At 46.6% G+C, this 16388-nt stretch overlaps 1 protein-coding gene across 2 annotated transcripts in view; it reads left to right on the forward strand.

Moving 5' to 3' along the window:
• LOC122378894 (protein strawberry notch homolog 1-like) overlaps nt 1-16388 on the forward strand; it is a 550127-nt gene that overhangs the window by 469292 nt on the left and 64447 nt on the right. The window lies entirely within an intron of this gene.

Below are 16388 nucleotides of genomic sequence, written 5' to 3' on the forward strand. Positions count from 1 at the left end.
CCAACAAACATTTTGGCTATCTCGGATTTTCAATTTTTGAAAATTTTGATCACGTGACCTTTTGATCTATTTTTCGAAGAGTGACCTTGATATTTTCCCCACTGAAAGTTCAAATTTTGTCTGATGACGATTAAAGCCATATCAATTTTCATTCATATGCGATAATAAAAAAGTGGTTATCGCCCTGCGTTGACCTCAGGTCAGGTCATTTTTATGACCTGTCCATTATTACGAGCGGGAGCGTCAGCGAGATCTCGAGAACAAAGCAAGATAGCGACAAGCGGTAAACGGTACAGGGTACACACGGATAAGGTCTATAATTTTTACTGAGGTCATTTTCAGGTCAGGTCAAAGATGACGTCACAGGAGCAAAAAGGAAGTCAAAATAGCGTCACTACATATGTATACGAAGTTTTTCTCGAATAACTTTCAAGGTATCCCAGCTAGGAACAAACTAATAGCACCATCGTGATCCTCTCGTCGATCCGCATCGAAACATATGTATGTTGACCTCGAAAGGTCGAAAAGTCAAAGGTTGACCTTAGGTCACGTAACCTTAGCCCCTAACCTTAGCCCCTTTGGTGACCTCGGTTCACTTTTTCGAGTTGTACATGTTTCTAGGCTAGTTTTTGGAGCTGAACTCGAATTTAGAAACTATTTGAACATTTACAAAGTAGTTTTGGTGCCTTCGTAACATGTTACGAAGCTGTCAGAGGTGGTTGACAATGACACGTACTACGAATACCCGTCACGACCCCCACTGGTTGACCTGACCTGACCTGACCCAACCTGGTCTAAATGCTTAAAGGCATCATTTGAGATCAAAACTAACACAATATTCGTGATCAGCACCCCGAAAAACTCCTTAGTAGGCCTGAGGTCAAAAGGTTTAGGTGCTTTAATCTTCTCGTAGATACCTTTCGTTTGGTACCATTTTTGTTTCCGTAGCTGCCTTATTTATCGAGTTAGACTGGTGGGTGGGGGCTACCCCCGGGCTGCGGTGGTTGCAATTACCCCCCGGGCCCGGCCGGGGTAAGGTCGCGAGCAAATAAAACTATAAAATTAGATTGCGAGACACAAACCTGTGAAAACGTTATGTTGTTCGTTGAGATGTAAAATGGCGTATTCCTCAAAACAATAGTCAGTACCTAGTTCTCTCCTTTTCCGTAGTACGTATATGTGCGATTTTCTCACACACGATTGGTATACCAGAATAAGCTCCATTAGGGCGACCCTCATACATTTCCAGATAACCCGGATATACATACCTATCACATTTTGTCATACCTCCCTGAACTCAGTCTCAGTCTAAGGGTTCCCAAAAGAGGATATGATCTCTTCTCTGGCCGACTTTTGATAAACTGCCTCTCAACCTCCTCGAGGTCAAGCTCGCGGGCAGTCTTCTGGTGAATGAAAATGAGTAGGAGAATGAGTGGGAGTAGGAGATATGCGACAGACGGTCCGAAAACGGACGTTCTGCTGATGCACTTGATACAGGGACCGTCAAAAACAGGCGTACTATTATAACCACCTATCATGAATGTTGCACCGGTCTTCTGTTCCCTTTTCAACATCAGCCTAATTGTGTGGGGGCAAGACTATGTTCTTGTGCTTTTGCAGGTCCGCTACTGCATCTCTGTCTACGGCAATGGGTCAAAAAAGAACGCAGCAAAAACTCAAAAGATTTTGAACTTTTCCGCCAAAGTCATTTTCGGCAGGCGTAAATTTGACCACACTGCGGACGTGCGGAAGCAGCTGCAGGCTGGCTGGACGCGCGGCAGCTGGCAGACCATAGTACGATCTGTCTCACCCACAAACTGTTCCCAAGTGGAGAGCCGGAATCGCTGGCAACTGTCCTCCGTCCGAACGCGGCAGTACGACCCCGTGCTACCAGGCAGGACGGTCTGCTGCACGTGCCGCGCTTCAGAACCGAGACCGGCAGACGACGCTTTTGTACCAGAGCGCCAACACTGTATAACCAGCTGCCACCGGACGTGACTGCTCTCGACGGACAGCGCTTCCGCCGGGCGCTGAAGCGGTTCCTTGCCCGTGGTAGTACCAACTGACATGTCTATGGACGTGTACGAGTGTGTTTGTGTGCCTGATTTAACCCTATTCCTGGCGGGCTCCGCCGGGACAAGAAACTGGCGGGGGGGGGCCGATTCGGCCCCCCTTCAGATCTAAAAAAAAACTACACATCGCAGCGACAAACGGCGAACGGCGTTTGATAGGTCGTTTAAAGATCTACAACTTTTACATATAACATTTTCAGGTCAGGTCAATATTGAGGTCACCAGAGGTCATCAACGATAAAATGTTTTGGAATTAGTTACCTATATAACTTTTAAACTAAGAAACATGGAGACATAAAACCAATACATTTTTGTTGCTCTCCGAGGCGATGCGAAATACGTATGTGATGACCTTCACAGGTCAATTTGAAATTTGACCTGAGGTCAAGGTCAGGTCATTCATCAATGAGGTTGGCTGCATACCAAACGACGCGCCTTGACCAGGCGAGCAGTTTGGTACCACTTACAAGTCTTTAGCACCATCATGTCGTGATTTATTTACAGAAAAACGATTTATGACGTCACATGACCTCAGATGACCTTTGCCGGTGCCCCTGTCAATTAGCGGCACCAGGATCATCACCGATGAGATAATTTTTCATAATACTGAAAGAATTGGGTGGTTTTGACTCGTTTACACGAAGCAGGAGGCGTTTCAATATTTTCCCATAGGCTTGCAATGTAAAGGTCACGAGTCTGGCCTGACCTCAGGTCACAGATATGAAAATTCTGAGATATACAAATTGCACATACTGGTACCCTAACTAAAGCCTGAAGAGAAGAAATTGATCGGTCAAAAACTCTAGCTCTGGCGTGATTGCAAACTTTTCTGAGGTAGGGTCACCAAACCGCCTCTGGTGACCTGACCTGAGGTCAAATCAACTCAAAATTTTCAGAAATGCTGCGTAAAAGCCTTTTAGTAAAAGTCAGAAAATTTGAACTTCCTAGCTCAAAGCGTTTGGGAGAAATAACCAAAAAACCTCAGGGGGGGGGCTCCTGAGGCCCCCCCCCCGCCAGGAATAGGGTTAAATGCCGACCTTTTAACCCGGCAGTTGCTGGGGTATTTCGCCACCCACCGTTTGCTGGGGGGGGGCGTTAAACGCCCCCAGCCGATAACTCGAGAACCAATAGGCGCAGCGAAACGCACGAGGCGGCAAACGAAAGAACGCGACGAGACGCTTCAGATGAGTACTTTAAAGTTGAATTTTGAGGTCACAGGTCGGGTCAAGGTCAGGTCAAACACCTGAAATCGGGCTTTCAGTAGCATGGACTTCAGGACTTCGCAATGGGCGCCTCTCGTCATAAACTCTGTCAAAACGGTTCACAATCCATCATATAAGGCCTACAAGAGTGTCAGCTCCATGTAGGGGTCAGTCAAGCATAGGTCAGGGTCAAGGTCAGGTCAACCGGGTAGGCACATATCCCCGAAAATCAAAACTGATATTTGCAGCCTGTGACACATGTTTTATAGGTAATTTGGGGCGTGGAACACGATGGTGACATTCATTTTATCATATGTGTACGTGTTTGGCTCAAAAACTTCAATTTAAGAAATGCATGTATCATGGTCGTGAAGTAGTCACGAAAAATTGCCAAGATTCAGTTCAAGATTATGGAAAATGCGGAACGATAATCAATAATCGAAGATAGCCATTTGATTGCTCATGGTATTGGCAGTCTAATGGCGTTTACGGCATGTCTGTATGTCTATTCTGTGATTTTATATGATTTTTTTAACATTGCCGTTTTTGGTCGAAACTCGGAAATCATGACGTCACTAAAACCTAGATATCTCAAAAATTTTCAGACCGATTTTTTTGAAACTTTGTCACAATAAACTTAAATCGATTCCCTACAGGTACCCAAAATTTGGCGCGCCTGCGGCGCGCCGTTTTTATGCTATGGCCCGGCGAAAAAAGTGGGGGGCGTTTAACGCCCCCCCCCAGCAAATGTATCGCTCACCTTGTTGACTCGGAGCCGTAAAAGCCACTGTTGCTGTGGAGTGCTCTTCAAATGAAATACAATACTACAATACAATATATGTATACCTCTATCCCGATGTCTGAGGGTGTTTTCGTTCAGAAGGAGTGCATTTCAATTTTCTCCCATTTAACTGCGCCGTGCTGGGGGGGGGGGTGCGTTTTTACGCCCTTCCCCTTAGGCTTTTCGCGAATATCTAAAAAACGGCGTCGCCAAGCGCCATAGTTTTTGGTACACATGTTTATACATCTTTTCCACAAAATTTGAGAAAATTTCAGACCCGGGTCGTTCAAGGTCAGGTCACCAGGTCACGTCAAGTGACCTTACCTCAGAAAAAGTTTAAAGACTCGCGATAGCTACACCGACTGAACGATCACTTTTGAAACTTTCAGAGATTAATGAGACTAACAATATGTATAACATTTTTATCTCGGACTTTTGATATCTGTGACCTATGTAAGGTCAGGTCAATTTTGCGACCTCTCCATTACAAGTCAATGGGAGAAACTATTAAATGCGCCTCTTTTGGACGAATGTTGTTCAATGCCCTCTCAAACATCGGTTCATAGGTAAACAAAACACACTGAATAGGAAAAATGCACCTGTGAGTTGTGACTCTTCTGTATGCTCCTGAGGTCATCTCAGGCCACGAACGGTCACCAGCAGTTTTTTGGCTATAACTTTTGATAAAAATATGCTAGAGCGGTAAAACTACGTCAGATGGGTTCAGCTCGACGATACGGATCGACTGATATGCAGCATGACCATTTTCCGGTCAGAGGCCAGTTTTACCAACAGAAAAATAGCAGCCCGGCGCAATTTTTCTGTCAAAAACCCGCCGACGAGTTTCACCAACCAGGCGAAAAAATATCCGCCGGCGTGAAAAAATATCAGCCAAAAAAATAGCCAACGAGTTTCACCAACGGCAAATGCGGCATTAATGGAGTGTTTATCTGCGCCATTATATGTAGAAAAACAGCCCCAAAAAATAGACAGGCGACCCCGTCTATTTTTTTGATGTCGTGTTGGAATAATTGGCCTCATTTGTTACTAACTATCGTGATTTGCGCTTCTCAGTTGATATAATAATTTAGTATCATTCATGGCCAATTTGTAAAGCATCTGGGCTTCAAGATTAGAAGAGGAATACTGATGATATTGCGTAAAGAAAGAGCCTTTGTCACCAGGCAGGACCAAAAGGAACCAACAAGACGGATGTTTGGTGTTGTGGTGTTAGTTTTTTCGTTTAATATTCTTTTTGCTACAAGCACCCAACAGCAAGATGATAGCGCATTAACTAGTGGTCACCTTACAAGTTCATTGCTCGCACGGAAGTGGAAAATAATGATGGAAGGTCATTTTCGAAAATTGAAAGTGCTTGAAGAAATGCTGGAAGGAGAGGCAGAGAGGGTAGGCTCATTGGACTCAAGATTTTAAATAAATATGTCACTGTTTTCACATATTCAGCTACATTTGACATGGCAAGGCGCCAGCTACTGATACCACTACTACTTTTGGGTGGAACTTACTTGAGCTGTGCGGAATAGGGAAGGTGCATTGACATTGCTAAGACCGAAATGGCAAGATTTTCAAGATAAATGACAATAAATTTTAAAAAAGAAATTGAATAGCATGAAAGAAATGTATAGCAAAACATGCAAAGTTTGCATGGTTGCGAACCCGAACAAACTTGCTGTCATAAGAACTAAGATTGTGCCACTGAACTCAGCAAGTCATGCTGCCAATATTGAAGGAAAAGAAAATAATAGTAATGTTGTAAAATGTAAATGAATCCATAACTGTTGTGTGTGCACTGTGCTGATATTGAATGCATGTGTATCTTGCATGCATGAGTCATGCAGGAATCATGTTTAAACTGGCTGTAAGTATTGTGAGTTAGTTTTGCAAAATTGTGGAGGCACCAGGCAAATTGCGGCCAAAATGTTATTTGTTCACCTCAGCGCTGAAACTTCTGCACACAAGAGTTTTCAGATCATGCGCCGAAATGTTCATGCAGCCCGTCTGTTACACTGGTCATGTTGACAGTGACAAGGATTTTTTCCCAGTCTCATGTTGAAATACAATAATAATTCTTTTAGCTTGATTTTAGCTTATGTTTTTCACGCCAGTTCCTAGAATAAAGCAGCCAATATTTTCTGTCATGTGAGAAATATAATGATAATATGCACAATTGCAGGCTGTGGCATGTTGTGAGGTTTTTCCTTGTTTATTGCTGAGGTTTTTCCAGTCTCTGCTGCAAAAACGGTGGTGAACCCACCGTCGTCCGACGGTATCGATGACGCCAATCGCACCCGCAGCCGATTGGCGACCGGCGGCTGGCGCCGGCCAATCTGTCGGCGCTCTGCCCCGAGCTGCGCCCGGCTGGCCGCCGAGGGCATCGAACAGGTGTTCCTGGTGCAGGTGACTGTGCTGCCCGAGCTGCTGGCGGCCGCAGAGTCGCCGCTGCCACCGGCCGACCTCTGCGTCTCGGCGCCGGCCGGCCGCGGTACGACGCTGGCGTTTGTGCTGCCGCTGGTGCAGGCGCGGCGCCGGCCGCCGGGTGCGCGCGCTAGCTGTGCTACCCACACAGGCGCTGCCCGCTCAGGTGCCCGCCGTGTTCCGCCAGTACGACGCCGACACGCCGCTCTGCGTCCGGCTGCTGGGTGGAGACACAGTGGCACGAGGGGGCGCCAACTGGTGGCGGTGGGGCCGCGCGGCCCGGTCTCCCTGGCTGATCGTGGTGAGCACTCCCGGCTGGCTGATGTATCACCTAACCAGCGCCGAGGGTTTCTCGCTAGCGCACCTGTGCTACCTGGTGATCGACGAAGCCGACTGGGTGATCGAGATGGCCGAGACGGGCTGGCTGAAAGCGGTGGAGCGGGTGGCGGCGGCCACGGCCCGCCGCCCTGCATCGCAGGCCGGCTGACGGCCGCCGCCGTCTGCGCGCCCCACCTGCCGCTGCAGAAGCTGCCGTTCTTGGCCACCCTGTCACAGAACCCGGAGGCCGGAGAAGCTGGAGCGAATGTCGCTGTTCCAGCCGCGACTGCTGGTGGCCGGCACGGTACTGCCCGGTCAGTTCGTCGGCAGGTTCACCACGCCGGCCGAGCTGAGCGAGTCGTTCAACGTGGTGGTGCCGCAGCCGCTGAAGCCGCTGCTGATGCACAATTTGCTCCGACAGCCCGACTGACGACGCTCGCTCGTGTTGGTCAACTGGAACGAGGCGGCGCACCAGCTGGAGCTACCGCTGTCGGTGCTGGGCACGCGCGTGACTGAGTTCTGTGGGGTAGTGCCGGCGTGCCGGCGGCGGCGCGCGCTAGCTGAGATGGCCGCGCTGGTGTGCTCGAGGCATCTGCCGGGCCGGCCAGGCGGTCAAGCTAATGTTGGAGCGGCGGCGCAGCCATTTCCAGCGGCTGATGGTGCAGGCGGGCGGCCGGGTGCGGGAGACGCCGGCGCTGCTGGACGAGCTACGAGCTGCGCCAGTACGAGGCGACCTACGTCAGTGGATTTCCACACTAGCTTCTAGTGGATCGCTGTTGTTTTTATGCTCATTGCTCATGATTTATTTACATTTTAGAAATATTGTAATCAGCAATGAATAGGTGTATGCCTTGTCATCAGCCTAGAAAAGTTAAAGTAAGTACAGCGTCTTAGTTGCATAATGTATATTTGTTCATGAACACGGATTTAACATGTCCTAACTCCTAAACATTTCGATATTAGACCCGAGTTACAAACCAATCGAAAAGCTTAGACGATCATTTGGGGCGTAGCCAGACGGCTCGGCTGGGTGTGAAAGCCGGCGACCAAGGTGGTCACCACCCGATCATAATGCAGAGCGGTCTCCGTCGGACGATTGTGTCCGCGCGCAACGAATGATCTCGGCACACGCGGAGGAGTTCGGCAGGACTCTCCACTGAGCGGTAATGGGCGCAGTCGAACGACGGTCGACGACGCTAGCGCAGGTATTGTTAATTTGTTACGACTTACGAGCCGGACCAGTGTAGCGGGCCCGGAGCGAATATTCTTTGCTGTGTGGCGTTCCTTCTTCTCGACCGGGCCCGGCAAACGGGGCCTGCATATCGGCTAAAACCACCTAGCCGGGCAGTCTGACCTCCACCTCGCCGAAGCGGAGCGAGTGACCACCCTCAGCCCTGCAATGACCGCGGTGCAGCAGTTAATCTGGGTAGGTATTTTCCTAAGGTAAGACACTCGCCTTGGCACAATGCTTTATATAGGCCTTGGCGAGTTCGTTAGCCCTCTTACTCCTGCTAAAAGGTGCTAATGCAGTGCACGCGAAGCCGCCTCGTAGCACCGCAGTTCAATCGCTCGGCAGCGAAACTGTCCGTCGTCCGTCCAGCTTCAGGTGGCGCCTCTGGGAGCAATGTTGGCCGCTTGTTTGCCGCTCTTTTGAAAGCTAGGAGAGAGGTGCGGCTCCCGGATCTTTCGGGAGCGGGACTCATAGGCGGCGGAACGGGTAGGGCACCGTGCCCCCTTTGATTTTGACATTTTAACATTAGCTCTATGGGCGTTGCATGGAAAGAATGGGACCAAAAGTCGGCAGTGCCCCCTTCATTGAAGGTGTTTCGCTGCCACTGGAGTGGGTCCCATCTTGTCCCCACCTCATAGCTGGAGGTCCACACATTGCTTCTCGGTCTACACGATGATTTTCTACAAGGTGCGACTAAAAACAGACAAAAAGGTACATAGCAAGTTGAAGGTATTGTAAAAATTAATATAATAGGCTGACAGGAAAAAAGATCCATCTTAAACTTGCCTTAAATGCAAGCTTCCTTACGTCACCTTTATGAATGACGTACCTACGTTTACAATTTGGTAGTTTTGTATTGTATTGGCTTTTGCTGGGCACCAGAATTCTAATATAGATATGAAAGTTGATAATGCTCTACTTTGTTGTTATTACTCTTGAAAATAATGTAATAATTTACGATAATAATGTTTCGAAATGTATGTAGCATTTGCATTAGAAATCACGCTTCAATTTGAGGCCTGTTTCACTAACAAATAAAACTTGTATTTACAAAGAAAAAGTTTGAGTTTACAAGAAATAATTACCAACATTTGAGATTTGGATTTCACGAAACCTTTGAACATGAATTTTGAGTTTAAAATTTGCAAACTTTTTTACAAGAAAAAGTTTGCTAGAAAACATGGGAATCGCAAACTTTCTGTTTCACGAAGACCAGAAACTTGAAAGAAAACATCGAAATTACAAACCTGAAATTCCAGTGGTCCTGACGTTCGGAATTTTGATACTTTTTGTGCAATAATGCAAAACAGTCATATATTTAGAACAACTATGCTTTGTTGAGTCGTTTCATGCTCAATTTTTACTTAGCACACACCCTAAGAAGCAAAATAATCGGTATTAAAATATCGTCATGTTTTGTCATTCGCGCGCCATAATTGCATTCAACAGTCTTCTGCTGTCAAATGTTTTGAGTGTTATTTTCTTTCAATTATAGGACAATGTGAACTATCATTTATATCTTTTTCCAACAGCATCATTATTTATAATTTAATTAGGCAGCTTTTGACATGAATACTAGACAAAATTTGATAAAAAGAAGCAATATCTTTAGCATGCTATAGTTCTTGATTAAAAACATTTTTACTGTTTACAAGTTTATTTGCAAACATTTTCTTATCGGAGGTGCCACTGGCGATGAAGCTTAGTGAAATCGGTTTTTACGTAGTTGGTAAAAATACTTATGAATTGTAAACTACAAACACTTGTAAATACAAGTTTTTAGTGAAACAGACCTTTGATTGAAAACATGCTTTAAATGATTTATTAACCTCCTTGACATATCGTAATTTGATATCGTAACAGAATATCAGCTGACTACCGGCGACAAATAATTTCCGTCCGAAGACGGCTGGAATTTTTTGTTGGTGAAACTCGTGGCTGTGTGGCGTCCCCAGCTAACAATTTGCCGTTGTTACAACGTCGTTTAAACGTTGTCAAATGGTTACCACAACGTTCCGATTTATCGTTGTGACAACGTAATTTTGTAGACTCCAGACAACGGCGTGGCAACGTCATCCGACCATGCATCTGAATGTCATCACAACGTTTCTGTAACGTGGCCGTGACCTCCCAAAACTGTTCTTACAACGTCCCGCCAACGTTATGAAATGTTTTCTGTAACGTACCAACAGTGTTTCTGGAACGTTGTCACCACGTTTCCGCAACGTGACTACAAGGAGTATAGAACGCTTTGGCAACGTCTCTGCGACGTTTTTATCACGTGTGCACCACGTTGTCGCCACTTCGTATTGCCGTCCCTGCGACCCTGAGTAAACGTCCTAAACATTTTCGCTACACCCTCTCAACGTGTTCGCAACATACTTAGAATGTGTTTCCGACGCTCTCTTCCCGTTCTCTAGACTTGTAAAAAAGGCATGTTAGAAGTGTATATTTCAATACATCACACAGGTCAAATTACAAAAAAAAAAACAACGACGGCGGCGGCATCGGTGATGGGGCATGGGGCCCAGGGGCGCCCCCATGGGGGCGTGGGACGGAATTGGGTTCTACCGGCTCTAGCGCTAGCCGCTAGCACGCCAGAACTGGTGGAAGTTCACTTCTTCACTAACCCTCGCTGGGAGGATCACTAGGCGGACCGTTAGGCACCGGCTCATTTGCGGCCTCGATGTCCCTAGGCAGCTGGCAGTGCCTGACTAGACGGTCTGCGCACCCCCCGTTCCGGTCGCAGCTTCCGGACAGCCACTTCGCTACCGCATTGCCGACAGTAGGCCTGCCACAAAGCGCGCTGACGAGTTGCAGGACGTCTGCGGGAAGACATGAGGGAAAATCAGACATTCAATTCATGAAAAAATCACAAAAATACCTGCACCACTTTCCGTAACAGTGCGACAGGCTAGATCAAACATGTCAACACCTTAGAGGCTAGAGCTACAATGAACTATAGCCTAGACCGCACAATATTACAAGGCACAATCTTGCAAATGCTACTCGTAAATGGTATTTTGACTTACCAGTCAAAGCAACAATCGCATCAAACGCAGACAACTGGCGCTATCTTTCCTCTTCTGCAGCTATCTCAGCCGCGCCCGCCGCCGGCCCTCACTGCTCGCTCGCGCCGCGTAGACTGCGGCTCGGCCGGCTGGCTCTGAACGCCGGCCGGTGACACTGACGTCACGGCCCCTCAGGCGAGGTCAGGGCGCGAGCCACCGTTCGCCTGAGTGGCGGCCCGCGTGGCTTGCTGGCAGCCGCGGAAAACAGTCGCGTTTACATAGGGATAGTTGCAAGCCTCGCTCCGCCTGTGATGTTGCAAAACATGCCAATGACGCTTTGCAATTTACACATGTTATATATATATATATATATATATATATATATATATATATATATATATATATATATATATATATATATATATATATATATATATATATATATATATATATATATATATATATATATATATATATATATATATATATATATATATATATATATATATATATATATATATATATATATTAGAGAGAGATAGAGAGAGAAAGGTATCATAATTTATTTGTAAAAACACCGCTAATTATTCAGTACCTATAATGTCAAGGTTGTGAAAAAACCGTTTTAACAACGTGTTGGCGACCACCAGCTGACAACGTGAACAGTCCAAGTCTTAAAACATGTCAAACTTAACGATGAAAACTGAATATGCGCATTGAAAGTCAAAGGAAATGCATTATATAGCCATATATGTCACCATGCATTATCAAAATATAATGCTGCAAGTGCGCGGTTGCCGCAACGTACCAATAAAACGTTGTCACAACGTTTTACCACGACTTTCGGACCAAACCATGGCTTCACAACGTTCAGAACGTTGCTACAACGTAATTAAAACGTAATTTCGCAACTTACCGAAACACGACGTTGTGACAACGTTGTAGTAACGTTTCCTGTTAGCTGGGTCTATTTTTTCGGCTGGATATTTTATTTCGGCGGCCGGCTGGTATTTTTTGGTAAAACTGGCCTCAGGTCATGACCTTGACCTGAGGTCAAATTTTTAAAATGACATTTCAATGTCAACGTATAGTTCTTTCGACGCGTCTCGACGGGAGGAGCACGATGCTGGCAAAATAAATCTCGTCACTGTCTTGAGGCAAAAGGTATTGCAGAAAACGTTTTTTCTTAAAAACAGATATTTTTGGAGTTTTGCCATCTGGAGGCTAAACCGTGGACCCGAGATCAATTCTGAGGGCAATAATCAGAAAGGTCTGTAAAATAGCTATCGAATGTGCTTTTCCGCGGTGCTGTAGATCTATTGGTTCCCGATTTATCCGTTGGCAGTTTCCAAAATTGTTTAAATTGACTAAATTTGACCTTTGATGACCTGGCGACCTGACCTTTGACCTGGCCTGAAAACTAAACAAAGTGTTTTCGTCATTATTTTGACGCTCTTTCGATTGCCGCTTACCGCGTGTCGCTACGTGGCCCAGGAGCCAAGTTAGAGTGGGTCGCGTGAAAACGCCCCCCCCCCCCCCAGCATGACACAGAAAACACAGGCCAACATCACGGCGCGGTTTAACTGATAAGTAATGGAGAGGTCGCAAAATTGATCTGTCCCTCAATGTAGATATTTTGTCTGGGGATTACGCAAGGCGAATGTTCGGTGAGATCAGCAGGTATCTATGGCGCTTATTCAAAGTCGATCATGCACACTCACATCATCAAAGGTCGTCTTCTATACTACGTCGGCCGAGGACATCCTTTACCTTAGTGCCACTATATGGGACAGTCTCACGCCTCATCCATCTGGCACTCATGCAGTCACCCATGTCCACAAGTAGGGGCTGCGCGCACTATAGACATCGAATTTAAGGTGATTTGTGGAGAAAAAAATCCAGAACGTATGTAAGCGTTCGGTCGCCTCTAACTGCAGTCGCTGCTGGTATGACAATGAGTTGGGATCTTATGGTGGATCTTATGGTCTGAAATGTTCAAGCCTTTCCTGGATTCCAATTTCGGCAATAAGTCGCAGCGTGAATCCTTCATACTACGTGCGGTCTTAGATTCTAAGCACGGCCACTCTGGTCGACCACAGGCTGCAGCCCATAGGTCACTTTGGATCAGTGAGTGAACCTGTATAATTTTTGCAAAGAATAAAAAATGTGCTCATCGATCAATGTATGTTTTACCGTTTCGAATTGGCATGGATGCGTTTTTTTTTTTTTTAGAATAAAATGTCTGTAGCCTGAGCTCGTTTCCTATATCGTGCTAAATATTCAAGATCAAGGTTTTTTGATAAAACACCACCGGGCTGCAAATTGCATTAATTTGATTTTATGACAAATCAGCGAAACCTAGTTTTTATACTCGTATTTTGCAGCGCCTAGTAAATCATGCATGAACATGACGTTACATTTTAGACTGACGCCCCTGTCGCGAGCTGACAATGGCGCCCCTCTTAAGGGAAAAAGTCGCCCCCTCGAGCACCATGGCCCCCCCTTTCGCTGATTTCTGGATACGCCACTGTCTGTGTGTCACAAACGAAAAGTGTCATCGACATCTGGGTGTCTTGCGCCGGAACGGCGCCATATAGGAGCGTGAAATGTGGGAGGCACCAAGCGTGGTCAAATCGAACGATCGTATCAAAATCTGGCTCCGATCCGACCAGGGGTGCGTCTCTGGCAAGGTCGCGAGCGTAAGGCACACTCGCCATTGGTTTATCCGCCATTGGTTAACACGGGGCGCGAAAAACGGCGACATCGGCCGAAATCGGTGCGACGCATGTCCCTTTCCGGGCCTATATCTTGACGACCAGTTGTCACAGCGACACGCGGTTGCGACCGATCGATAGAGGAGAGTAGGAGGACCTAGCGTATTGATATGGTTTCATAGCATAACACAAATCAGGACCAATTGTTGTGAAAAAAATGACCGATTTCGTGCCTCGTGGAGGAAAAATCGGTGCCGTTTGAAAACGGTTTGGCCGAATGAAATGGGTGTGGTACCATTTTTAGGTAATAACAGGTGTGGTACAATGAATGAAAATAAAAAGTGATTGTAACTACCACTTCCTTAATAATGTAAAATTCATTTGAAAGTTTAATGCGCGCGGAATGCGCTGTCCTTTACAACATCATAACGTATCGAAAACGTTGAAAATTGTTCATGAAACACATATTCAGATGGCGCATACTTTTCTCATCAATATTCACCCAAAATATTATCAAAAAGTCAATAAACTTCCGTGAAAATGACTCAGGCATAACACCGTGTTTTGTTAACGTTAGACATATTTTCCGATGAAATCCGATCGATGGCTTGTAGTAGCCGGCATGTCATTAAACATTTGACTATCAGTCAGCACGGCATAGGCTACAAGGCACCGCCCGCTTAGGGATATCGCAAACCCTTGAAAATTGTACTTGCATATAACTCAGCCGTTTCTGGGCCGATTGCGCTGAAACTTGGGACTGTCGGCAGGCAGGGCACTCACCAAGCGATGTAGGGTCATGTGTCACAGGTGGGGTGACTCATGCACGTGCGCACGTGAGGGGGTCCGCTTCTACATCTGATGAATCCCTGGGTCGATTTCGCTCAAATTTTGTACACTGTTGGGGACAATTTACTGTTAACGCCAGACCCCTTGAGTCCCTAATTTTTCGCGATTATTTTTGAATGCTTGGAATAATTTCAACCATATTTAGGAAATACCTGTTTCAAGACCTGCCGAAACTTTTTCTTCAAACACGTTTTGTTGTCACTGAAATATTTGTGGCACTTGTCATTGACTCGTAATGTTAACTGTTTTTCCATCCTGGATAGAGGCTTTCATACATCATATGACATTACGCTCCGCCCACGACTGCGGCATTGACTCGTGCCCATCAGCGACCTCTGTACAAACGACACCCCTGCCATCTGTAAAGGGCTATGAATTTCGCTGACGCTTCACGTGTGTAGAGTTCACAAGCCGGCTGAGCTGTGGATGTGTATTGCGCTATCACTGACCAAAACCAGACTGCCCTCTCTCTCCGATCCAGCACACACACATCGCGTCGCTACATATCGGCCGACCGATCACACACTGACACATAACTCGGGTGGTGTGGCCTGATCACGCCACCCAGCCACCGACCAATGAGACCCAGCACCCGGTCACATCGAGCCGGTACGAACCGGTACGGGGCGGCCCGGCAGGCGAGGCCCAAACCAGAACAACGTGCTATGTATCAATTACAGCAGACGGTCAAGTAAATGTTAGGCTCTTATTGACTCTCGTATATAGGACCAAGAGGACCATCACTCCTCAACCTACTACTCACACATGCTTCGAACAAACGTTAAAGATTCCTGACAAATACGATTTTCGATGTAGGATATATGTTTGAAATACGAGCGAGCCTTATGATGTGAAGCGAAGGCAATTAACTAATTATTGCGTTTTTCGATGGGTGCATAGCGATGCGCAAATCAGCAACTACTTGATGACATCCGACACCCCACTATAACATTATCTGCAACGCCATGGCTTTAAATACAGGTGAATATTTCCTAACCATATGTCAGATATATGCCACCTGCCCGTCATTTGCAGCTTATGAAATATAAAACGAATATCAGCCGTCAGCGAACCTATCAGCATTGTACAAGCAATGCGCATTGAGCATTTATGGCTCCTCAGTCATCATGTCGCTCTTTGGGCACTGTCAGACAGGACGGTACGCACAACTCCGCCGGCTTTCGGCACCGCTCGACCGTTCCCGCTCCCCGCCACAGCGCGAGTGACCGCACGCCGGCCCGAAACCGCCGCAGGCCAAGACCACAGAGGCTGGGCTTAGCTGTGACGTCATAGACTGACTGGTGATAGCCTCTACACACCGGGTGAAAATCTTGCTCGAAATTTAACCCGCGCGGGGCTGGGGTCTCCAGCCGAACGCGCGGGGTTGGGGGGGGGGGGTAAATTTTACCCCCCCCCCTGTTATCTCCCGAACTAATGGTCCGATTTGGAAAATTCGAACGCCAATCGAAAGATCTCATCACGAACAACTAAAAACATGTACTTAATTTAAAGTTTGAGGTCAAGGTCAAGGTCAGATCAAGGGTACAAATTGCAAGTTTCTACAGTATCGGCCTTGCACCGTAGTTGCCGAAGAACGGAGTCATGGACTGAGACTGATTGCCCAAAACGTGTTCTTAGGCTACCAAGACAATATTCGTTGCATACAATATCATTCAGAGGTCAAGGTCAAGGTCAGGTCAGGTCAGGTCAGGTCACCAAAAACAAAATATAGAAAAGGGCATGTGCGACACATATTTTATGGGTCATTTTACTC

The sequence above is a fragment of the Amphibalanus amphitrite genome, unplaced genomic scaffold (genome assembly GCF_019059575.1).
Source record: "Amphibalanus amphitrite isolate SeventyFive unplaced genomic scaffold, NRLGWU_Aamphi_draft 000067F_arrow, whole genome shotgun sequence".
NCBI lineage: Eukaryota > Metazoa > Arthropoda > Thecostraca > Balanomorpha > Balanidae > Amphibalanus > Amphibalanus amphitrite.